The sequence below is a fragment of the Nicotiana sylvestris genome, chromosome 10 (assembly GCF_000393655.2).
Source record: "Nicotiana sylvestris chromosome 10, ASM39365v2, whole genome shotgun sequence".
Classification (NCBI taxonomy): domain Eukaryota; kingdom Viridiplantae; phylum Streptophyta; class Magnoliopsida; order Solanales; family Solanaceae; genus Nicotiana; species Nicotiana sylvestris.
The window spans coordinates 84,692,760-84,704,246 of NC_091066.1; the positions used below are offsets into that span (position 1 = coordinate 84,692,760).

The window sequence follows — 11,487 nt, forward strand, 5'->3', positions numbered from 1 at the left end:
CAAATGTCAACGCCTTGGAAAGACTTTATAATTTATACATATTTAATAAAAAAATTAAGACAAATACAGGGTTCGAACAAAAGCTATTGAGTTTGGCCAAACCCGCTCTCGACACTCTAGCTCCGCCCCGACGGGGGACCTGCATTGCTACTTGTGGTTGCTCAACTACCCATTAATTTTTATGCAATCATTATTTATTCTATACTCCAAGAAACTAGTAATGCATATAAACCCAAATCTCAGTAGCAATTTCACATTAAAAGCAGCCAAAGAACCCTTTATTGTTTGATTGAACCAAATTTTACATAACCTAAAAAAGATGTTACTTCTCAAATGAGGGTGATTTAGTATATCTTTTTTCTCTAAACAGTAACAGCTTCCATGAACTCTTCATCATTTTCCATAGCTAGCAAAGTCTTAGGTAAAAGACAAACTTCAATATCTACATTTCCTTCTTCTGCCCCAGGAAATAATGTTACTTTTCCATCACCTTTATTTGCCATCCCACTCCTCACTGCCACTGGTTTCCCCCAACCAAAATCAGTACTGTAAATACTAAACTTTGGAGAACTACTAATTGTCAGTCTATTGGCCACAAACAATGAACTCTTTGTAAATAACACAGGCTTTTCCACCCACTCCTTATATAGTTTCACCACTACATCATTGTTTTGAGAAGCAACTATTTTGTTAATTTGCAATGCTGCCCAGCCAAGTCCTTTCTCCAGTAGTTCTCCTGCTGTAATCTTTACTGGCTTGAAATAAGCTGCATTTCCCCAATACCCTTCTGCCAAAGGAGGATTTAGCCTCGGTCTTGTGCCTACAATAACGCATTAATTTCACACATGATTATTGAATTTTATACAGTATAACAATAAAGATACAAGATTATTTTTTGTTACGTTCAACTAACTTGACTTTATTCCCTAATAACGGTAATTAAAGTCCTGCATATAGCTATTTTCCCAAATTAATAACTGATCAACTATCATCTATAACAATAAGTTACAAAATCATCTTAATCGACTGAACTTTGTCCATTATAATAGTAACTTATAAAGGGCAGCCAGTGCACAAGCATTCCGCATTCACACAGCCTATAGATCACAAAATGTGGCAAAAAATGAATTTACCCATTATAACAACAAAGTCAAAAATTTATTTTTGGGTCACAAAACTTTACCTACGACAATGATGATAGTGACTTCTTCTTCCTTGGAATGAAGCTGACGACAACGAGTAATAGATCTCTATAGATGAGCCAAAAAGGCTTGAAGAGAAGAGATGGATTTAGTACCCATTTCAGAGTTAGCTTTTGCTTTCAATTTCCCTATGTTTTCTTTACTGAGATGGAAAATCCTTTCCTTCAATGGTGGCAGCTCCATACACTCATATAATTCTTGATCTTCTAGCTTCAAAGGAAGATGAATTGGAGGCTTTATATTCTCAGGAAACCATCTTTTTAGAACTGGAAACCTACTAATAAACTCAGATCCATTGGATATTTCAGACCAAGAATTAAAGAAATTCCAAAAGCAAGTGCCATCTCCTACACTATGACTCATAGTGCAACCAATAAAATACCCATCAACAAGCTCTGTTACTTGAATTCCTAGTAATGGTTTAGTAACACACTCGATGTTACGCATTTTATTAAGTGGGAAAAGGGAATGAACAATAGGTGGCACATAACAAGATTCAAGAATTTCTTCCACATGTGATTCAAGAATTGCATTCATGTGATCCTAAGGTATGTGGGGGAGTGCTAAAACAAAGATAAGAAAGAATGGGGAGTAGGTTGGGGAAATCTTCCACTAAAAAGGGGCCATGAGACCCTAACTCGTAATGTTTGATATAATGCTCAACTGAGCTAGGGCTATGATCAATTTCCTAATAATGGGTTCAATTGTGCTACATTGTGTCACACCTCCTTTTTACGCACCCGCGGGGCGCAAGGAAGTTTTTCCAATTAAAGGACAATCGAAACGGGATTTGTTTATTTATTTCAGAGTCGCCACTTGGTAGATTTAGGGTGTCCCAAGTCACCAATTTTAATCCCGAATCGAGGAAAAGAATGACTCCGTATTACAGTCTGCGTACTAGAAATCCGGATAAGGAATTCTGTTAACCCGGGAGAAGGTGTTAGGCTTTCCCGAGTTCCGTGGTTCTAGCACGGTCGCTCAACTATTATATTTGGCTTGATTATCTGATTTAATGCATGTTGAACCTATGTGCGAAATTTGACTTTTAACCGCTTTTATCATTATTATTATTTTTACGAGAATTGCAACGTCGTGAAAACATATCTCGAACCACGTTACATCAATGTACCCGTGGTTATCGATATATCTCGACTCGGTTGAGATTTGGATTTGGGTCACATAAATGTGCACCCGAATTAAGGAAAATAAATTGTTAAAGGCGCGCCTAAAGCAACTAGCGTCTTGTTATTTTGGGGAAAGTCGTAAAAATTCGTTAAACGGCATATCCCGAATTCTAAATAATTTAATATATACATACATCTAGACGGCCCCGGAGCTTTGTACATTTTTGTTTGTCGAGGCTCGTCTCGTTCTATTTTTAAAAGGAATTTGCGACGTCATGGACATGCATCTCGAACCACGTCACAATCAATGTACCCGTGATTAGAAACACATTTCGAATCCGTCGAGATTTGGATTTGGGTCACATAAATGCGCACCCGAATTTAAGAAGGTAAAATTATTAAATACGCGCTTAAAGAGGCTATCGCGTTATTATTTCGGGAGGTCGTGAGATTTGCTAAACGACCCACCTCAGGGACTGAATGCTTCAATATATACATCTAACGAGGGCCCCGCAATTTGTGCGTTTTTGTTTATTTTTGTCGAGGCTCATCTCGTCCTTATTTTAAAAGGATATCCTATAGCAACTACGTTTCTTGTTGCGTTTGTCTCTACTAATTGAAAACAGAAATAGTCCTAGCTAATTACATGCTTGCAGATTATTTATAGCAAGATCCGAAATGCTTTTACAGAATAAGGAAACGTGACCATGCGTACGGACAGCTGATCGAACATTATGGGCCCAAATCCAGCTCATGCGGAATGGGCCAGACCTGGGCCACTGTTTATCTGAGGCGTGTCTGTTTGGTCCGTTTTGACCTGGGCTCGACCTTCATAAGGTTGAGGGGCGCGGACTTGTGCTAATTGTTATAAGGGTGTGGCTTGATAATTATAACGAGGTAGTTTATCAAAAGAGAATGAAACTAACTGAGGCGGATAGTTTTATTCTTTGACATGCATTAAAAGAGAATGCTAATTACAAAACATAACTAATTTCCAAGACATAGCCTAGTATACTGCCAATCCCTTTGTCTGTCAACCCAACCAACATATGATATTAAACCATACTACATTTTTTGTATTCACTATATGAAAGGACCAACTCCAATACCCAAACAAGATTGTAAACCATTACACACTACATGATACTCTATATAACAACTACATGTGAACATAGATGTCTTCAAATCTTCCCTTTCGTATTCATGCTCAACTTTCAAGTTACATGGACAGTATTAGTTGTGTACCTGGTATAGAGGAGCAAAAGAAGAAGAAAGATGATCAGCTGAATAGTATGCAACAAGCAACAGCATCAACAACCAAACAGCAACAACACAGCAACAAACCAACAACCACAAGTGTTTTCCACAGTCCACAGACAACCAGCGATAGTTTCCAGAACAAAGAAATCCAGCAGATGGTCGAGCACCAAACAAATAATCCCAGAAAAGAGTAATGAAACAACAGAAGTAACAGAATATTCAATGCAGCAACACCAGTAGTTCAACAATCACAAGCAGCTCAATCAGTGTAAACAACAGAACTTGGCCAAGACAGCTTGACCAATATGAACTCTTATGTAGCTTTCAGACAGTGTTTGGTTACAGTGTTTACATGAAATTTTCTTATGTTCTTCAGTTTTCTTTAAACTCACAAGACCTCTCTCAAGACTAAATTTTTTTCAGCCTCTTTTAAGTTCTGAAATGGCCTATTTATAAGCCAAACGACCAGTACAGTCAAGCTGCCTGGATCCTCCCACTTGCAGACTGCCCATACTTCTTAAATCCCATGCCTAAGCATCTTTTGATGTCAGCCATTTGTTCCCCACGCTTGGCCTTATTCTTTAATCAAGAGTTATGGGTTCATTTAAGTATTCATTTTAAACCCCATACTCTTGTGTCTTGTTCCCCATTGGTAGTAGTTTAATCCCAAATTAGTATCCTACTTGTCAGCTCATTTAAAACTAAGCCTTTCTGCTCTTTTCGAACCCCAGACTACCCTTGTTAAACCTTGATTATTACTGCCCTAAACCCATTGCAGCATCAGGGCATTTTGAACTCATAAAAGTTCAAATTCAGGACTGCCCTGGACTGAACCTTTTCAGTCATTTTTGCAATGCAAACAAACTCATTTCAGACAATGCTGGACATTCAGTCAGTGACAAGGTTCAATTAGTCATGTGAAATTATTAGCTCATTTGATCCATTAGTTATAGAAAACTAATCGACGACGTTTATCGAGTCGACTATACTAAACATAACAGGTAATAATCAGTCGCTCATGTAAACAACACGTACAGGGTCCCGAATGCCTTCAAATATCTTTGTTCAATTACTGGGAAACTATATGAGTTAACTTATTTGACGATTAATCTAATTGACGAGCATGTATATCACAGAGTATATTCAGAACACACATAGAAAATCAAACGACCAAATAAAAGGTCTTTGACAGAGACGGAAGAAATTAAGAAAACATCAGACAATAACAAACAGTCACAACAAAGCATGCTAACAACTCAATCAAAACTAAAACAAAGAGAAGGGAAAACTTACTGAAAAAGTTTAAACTAAACTGACCCAAATCCGACTTAGCTTCGACCATTTGAGGCCGAACAAACTTTAATCAGGGTGTTCTCACACGAGAACACCTTGATTAAGGTCTATTAGACCTCAAACCCCTGTTAAGACCGGCCGGATTCCAAGGCTATTCGTGTTCTAGGTTTTGGATCTTCAGATCTGGTTTTTTAGGAGTTGTGTATAGATTCGGACCAAACCAAACCTGGTTTGGTCATGAGGGAGGTCATGGGAGTGTCTGGTACGAAGATGGTGAGGTTTGGCATAGGTCAGAGTTCGACTCGAATCTTCAAATGAAGATTCGAGACGAAAGAAGGTGATTCGAGGCTAGGGGGTAACACATCTATGTTCAGGAGATTGAGGGAGTCTTAGGGTGTTCAGGAGGTGGTCACCGGCGTTCGTGCCGCCGGGTTCTGGTGAAAGGGAAACTAGGGTGGCTGCTAAGGTTTGGGGTGTTTCAATGCTTGGTGAGGACGATGAGTAGAGGGGGGTTCGGATAGGGGGCGTGGGGTGTGAGGGAAGGCTTATATATGGTCTAGGGGTTTAGATCTGAGCCGTTGGATCAGATGATCTCAACGGCTTGGATCTGATGGTGAGGGGTGAGGCGAAGTCGTTTGATATTAAAACGGGGTCATTTGGTTTAAGTGAGGGGTTGGGCTGAACCGGTAGCTGGGTCGGGTTTGGAAACGGGTTGCTGAAGGGGGGTCCTGGGCCGTTGGATTGGCCTGGATGGACGGCTCAGATCAAACGCCTTTATACGGCGTCGTTTTGGGGGGGGGGTTTGCCTGAGCAGCCGGATTTGGACTGGACTTGAGTGCTGGTTTGGGCCTGTTTTTTGTTTCATTTTTTTGGGCCCAAACCGATTTTCAACTCTTTTCTTTTTGTTTTCTAATTTAAAAAAAAAAATGAAAAATAACAAATAAGTAATAAAACAAATGGAATTAAAACAAACAACAATGTAGCATTTCAACATAATTATCACACCAAATTAAAATGTTTAAGTAAGTTAAATCACAACCTAGAACGAACGATCCACATATATATATTTTTGAATTTTCTTTTAATGACACATATTTTTTTGTATTTTGTTTGATAATGATTAAATGCAAAATGGACAGACCCACAAATGACTAGCAATACATGTCATGAAAAATTTGTACCGCGGGGTCATTTGTCACTATTTTTATTTTCTTTTGGAGCGATTGTCCGTGAAGCAAAAATCACGTGCTTACAGCTGCCCCTCTTTGCACGAAGACACGAAGGGTTTTCGCGCAAAGATAAAGCGAGCGATTTTTGCCCGTCCGAATACTCCGTGTGAAGCATTTTTGAAAAAGATTTGACCGAACCTTTGCTTCAGAGGTTTCCTACATATCCTGGGCTGAACAGGAATCAGGTCAATGTAGTTCGGGAAGTTTTGGTAGCTGGGACTACCGTATGATTGTAGTGTTCGCTGCTATTGTGTGCTGTTGCATGCTGCTGTAGGATGCTACCGCTCACCGATCTCCTTGTTACATTGTTCTAAATGGAAAAACAAGAAGCTAAGCTAGGCTATGGATCATGAGATCTCATCCATCTTCAACTTGTTCTTGTTGCCTTGCTTTCTTGTCGGCTAATGCTTTCCTCTGATGCCCTTATTTTGTGAACTTGGGAGATGATGCTGGTCCTTCGCCTTTTCTGAATGCCAGTTTTCATCACTTTGCTTGATTTGCTGGAAACATGGCTTTCTTCTTTAAATCTTTCAATGGTTTCTTCAGTGGTATGGCTTTCTTCATCAAAATTGTTATATTGGGCATGCTACAACGTTCCCAAACTGCTTCTTCTGAGACGCGTTCCTTCTTCCTTTTGAATCGCGCGCTTGCTTTTGCAGCCTTCTGCTTCTTGGCGCTGGGGATTTTATTGTTTCCTGCTTGGGGATCTCCGTTGTAACCTTCCGTCTTCAGGTGGGGTTACTGTTTCCAAAATCTAGAGCTGAAAAGTATTCCCGCATTTTACTGGTGGGCGACCTAGAACTTAAAAGTATTCCCGCATTATACTGGTGGGCGACCTAGAACTTAAATGTATTCCCGCATTTTACTAGTGGGCGACCTAGAACTTAAATGTATTCCCGCATTTTACTGGTGGGCGACCTAGAACTTAAATGTATTCCCGCATTATACTGGTGGGCGACCTAGAACTTAAATGTATTCCCGCATTATACTGGTGGGCGACCTAGAACTTAAATGTATTCCCGCATTATACTGGTGGGCGACCTAGAACTTAAATGTATTCCCGCATTATACTGGTGGGCGACCTAGAACTTAAATGTATTCCCGCATTATACTGGTGGGCGACCTAGAACTTAAATGTATTCCCGCATTATACTGGTGGGCGACCTAGAACTTAAAATGTATTCCCGCATTATACTGGTGGGCGACCTAGAACTTAAATGTATTCCCGCATTATACTGGTGGGCGACCTAGAACTTAAATATATTCCCGCATTATACTGGTGGGCGACCTAGAACTTAAAATGTATTCCCGCATTATACTGGTGGGCGACCTAGAACTTAAATGTATTCCCGCATTATACTGGTGGGCGACCTAGAACTTAAATGTATTCCCGCATTATACTGGTGGGCGACCTAGAACTTAAATGTATTCCCGCATTATACTGGTGGGCGACCTAGAACTTAAATGTATTCCCGCATTATACTGGTGGGCGATCTAGAACTTAAATGTATTCCCGCATTATACTGGTGGGCGACCTAGAACTTAAATGTATTCCCGCATTATACTGGTGGGCGACCTAGAACTTAAATGTATTCCCGCATTATACTGGTGGGCGACCTAGAACTTAAAATGTATTCCCGCATTATACTGGTGGGCGACCTAGAACTTAAATGTATTCCCGCATTATACTGGTGGGCGACCTAGAACTTAAATGTATTCCCGCATTATACTGGTGGGCGACCTAGAACTTAAATGTATTCCCGCATTATACTGGTGGGCGACCTAGAACTTAAAATGTATTCCCGCATTATACTGGTGGGCGACCTAGAACTTAAAATGTATTCCCGCATTATACTGGTGGGCGACCTAGAACTTAAAATGTATTCCCGCATTATACTGGTGGGCGACCTAGAACTTAAATGTATTCCCGCATTATACTGGTGGGCGACCTAGAACTTAAAATGTATTCCCGCATTATACTGGTGGGCGACCTAGAACTTAAATGTATTCCCGCATTATACTGGTGGGCGACCTAGAACTTAAAATGTATTCCCGCATTATACTGGTGGGCGACCTAGAACTTAAAAGTATTCCCGCATTATACTGGTGGGCGACCTAGAACTTAAAATGTATTCCCGCATTATACTGGTGGGCGACCTAGAACTTAAATGTATTCCCGCATTATACTGGTGGGCGACCTAGAACTTAAAATGTATTCCCGCATTATACTGGTGGGCGACCTAGAACTTAAAAGTATTCCCGTTAGGAGCTTACTTCCTCTAAAACTGCCAGGCACGATCATTGCATTGCCTGGGACCGGCTTTTAAGACTGTTTGTGTTATCCTGCATTGGATGAATCCCCCTTCGGTCTCTGGTAGTAAGCTTTGAAAAATCCTTTTCACGACAACTTTTAGGAAGAGAAATAAAAGATAGAAAAAGGAGAAAATCTTTATGAACCAATATTTGGCGGGAGAAGAAACTCAGAAAAACTTATCTGGAGGACATGACTGGTCCCCGTGATCATGACGTGCACCACAGATTCCCAACCCAGTCTATTTGTATCAATCTATTTGCCCGATGGTCTGACTTGTTGGGGATGATAAAGGAGTGTCCATTTCGTTTCGAATGTGGTAGCTTTTGTTGATCTGTCTTGTCGCCTCATAGTGCCCTTCGAGGGGTTTTCACTAATGAGACTCTCTCTTTTCTCTCATCTCCCGGCGCCTTATGGTGCCTGTGAAGGTTTTCACCAATAAGACTCTCTCATTTCATATCCCTCATCTTACATCGCCTCTCGGTGCCTGTGAAGGTTTTCACCGATAAGACTCTCTCATTTTATTTCTTTCGAGGAATCGGGGTGTTGTAGATACGACCCTCTCTTCTGGAGATTCCTTTGACCATCAATTCATTCCCAGTCTTACGATCCTCTTCTTTGCTGGGGATCGGTGTACTATTCTCGGCCTTATTTGCCTGACCTGCCATCTCTTGGACATTGATCGGGAGGTCTTTTAGACGTTGATGTTGGTTTTGGTGTGGGGTTAAAGAAAGGCTATAAAAAATGAAAATAATTTGATGGGTGATCAACTTTTGGAATCAAACCTTTGTTGGAACTTAAAACATAATCTCTGCCCCCAGTTTTCTTGCTTGGGGAATTTATTTTCTATACTTATGTTGAGCTATGTGCGTTACGCACACTGCGCCTATTATGCACACTATGTACATTATGCATCCTATATATACTATGATGCACACTATGACCGAGCCGTGAGGCGCCTACGTATCCTCTTCGAGGAATCAGGTCAAACGTAGTTCCCAGCTTTTGGTATTTCTTATGATTTTATCTTCCTTTTTTCTTTTTCCTTCTTTTCATTTTTCTTTTTCTTTTCTTTTCTCTTCTTCTCTTTTTTTTTCACGTCTTTTCCATTAGTGATTCCAAAAGAGGGGTATGAAAGAATAACTTAAGGCTCAAAGGGGGAAGCAAGGGTTAAAAGTGTTTGGATAGAAGAAAGAATTGCCTCCATCATCTCATTATCCAATAAATGCCAAATACAAACAAATGAACCAAAAATTGCCATAATTAAAGAAATTATGCATAATATCTCTTGACTGCATCTGAATTGATAGCCATGTCGACACATCTACCTTCGACATCTGTCAAACACAAAGCACCGTTGGACAATACTCTGGTCACGATATACGGCCCTTGCCAATTTGGGGCGAATTTGTCTTTTGCCTCGACCTGATGTGGGAGGATCTTCTTCAATACCTGCTGCCCTACTTCAAACTTCTTGGGGAGCACCTTCTTATTATATGTTCTTGCCATTCTCTTTTGGTATAGCTGACCATGGCACACTGCTGCCAATCTTTTCTCATCTATCAAGCTCAACTGTTCCAATCGAGCTTTGACCCATTCATCATCATTAATCCCGGCTTCAGCGACAATCCGGAGGGACGGAATTTCGACTTCCGCTGGTATTACGGCCTCAGTTCCGTACACCAACAAATAAGGAGTTGTGCCTATGGAAGTTCGGACGGTAGTGCGGTAACCCAACAAAGCAAAGGGTAATCTCTCGTGCCATTGTCTGGACCCTTCCACCATCTTTCGCAGTATCTTCTTGATATTCTTATTGGCTGCTTCGACCGCTCCATTCGCCTTGGGACGATATGGGGTGGAATTGCGGTGTGTAATCTTGAATTGTTGGCATACCTCTCTCATCAGGCTGCTATTAAGATTCGCACCATTATCCGTGATGATCACTTTTGGGATCCCAAATCTGCAGATGATATGGGAATGCACAAAATCCACCACTGCCTTTTTAGTTACTGACTTGAAGGTTTTAGCCTCAACCCATTTGGTGAAGTAATCAATGGTCACTAGAATGAATCTATGGCCGTTGGATGCTGCTGGTTCGATAGGTCCAATGACATCCATGCCCCATGCTACAAACGGCCAGGGTGCTGACATCGTATGTAACTCTGTTGGCGGAGAATGAATCAGATCTCCATGTATCTGGCACTGATGGCATTTCCTCACGAAAGTGATACAGTCGTGTTCCATGGTGAGCCAATAACACCCTGTTCGAAGGATCTTTCTTGCCAATACATATCCGCTCATGTGTGGCCCACAAACTCCAGCATGTACCTCTGCCATAACCGTCGTTGCTTGACTGGCATCTATGCATCTCAACAATCCCAAATCCGGGGTTCTTTTGTACAATACTCCTCCGCTGAAGAAGAAACCATTCGACAAAAGTCGAAGGGCTCTTTTTTGGTCTCCAGTGGCATGTTCTGGATATATCCCCATTCTGAGGTATTCCTTGATATCATGAAACCAGGGTTCGCCATCTACTTCTTCTTCTATGGCATTGCAGTAGGCGTGCTGATCACGGACCTGGATGTGCAGAGGATCAACATACATTTTGTCAGGGTGGTGCAGCATTGATGCTAAGGTGGCCAAGGCATCCGCAACCTCATTGTGAACTCTCGGGATGTGTTTGAACTTCACCGATCGAAATTGCTTGCTCAGATCATGCAAGCATTGTCGGTATGGTATGAGTTTTAGATCTCGTGTTTCCCATTCACCCTGAATTTGATGTACCAAGAGGTCCGAGTCTCCCAAGACCAAGACGTCTTGGACATCCATGTCCGCAGCTAAGCGCAGACCCAAAATGCAAGCTTCATACTCGGCCATATTATTGGTGCAATAGAAGCGTAGTTGAGCCGTAACAGGATAATGGCGTCCTGTTTCAGAAATGAGTACTGCTCCTATTCCAACCCCTTTTGCGTTTGCAGCTCCATCGAAGAAAAGCTTCCAACCTGGTTCCTCAGTTAATTCCATCTCATTAGTATGCATTACCTCCTCGTCGGGAAAGTATGTTCTTA

General features: G+C 41.2%; 1 pseudogene; it reads right to left on the reverse strand.

The window, feature by feature from the left end:
• Nucleotides 1-362: 362 nt before the first annotated feature.
• Nucleotides 363-1,649, reverse strand: LOC104226751 (uncharacterized acetyltransferase At3g50280-like; annotated as a pseudogene).
• Nucleotides 1,650-11,487: the final 9,838 nt, after the last annotated feature.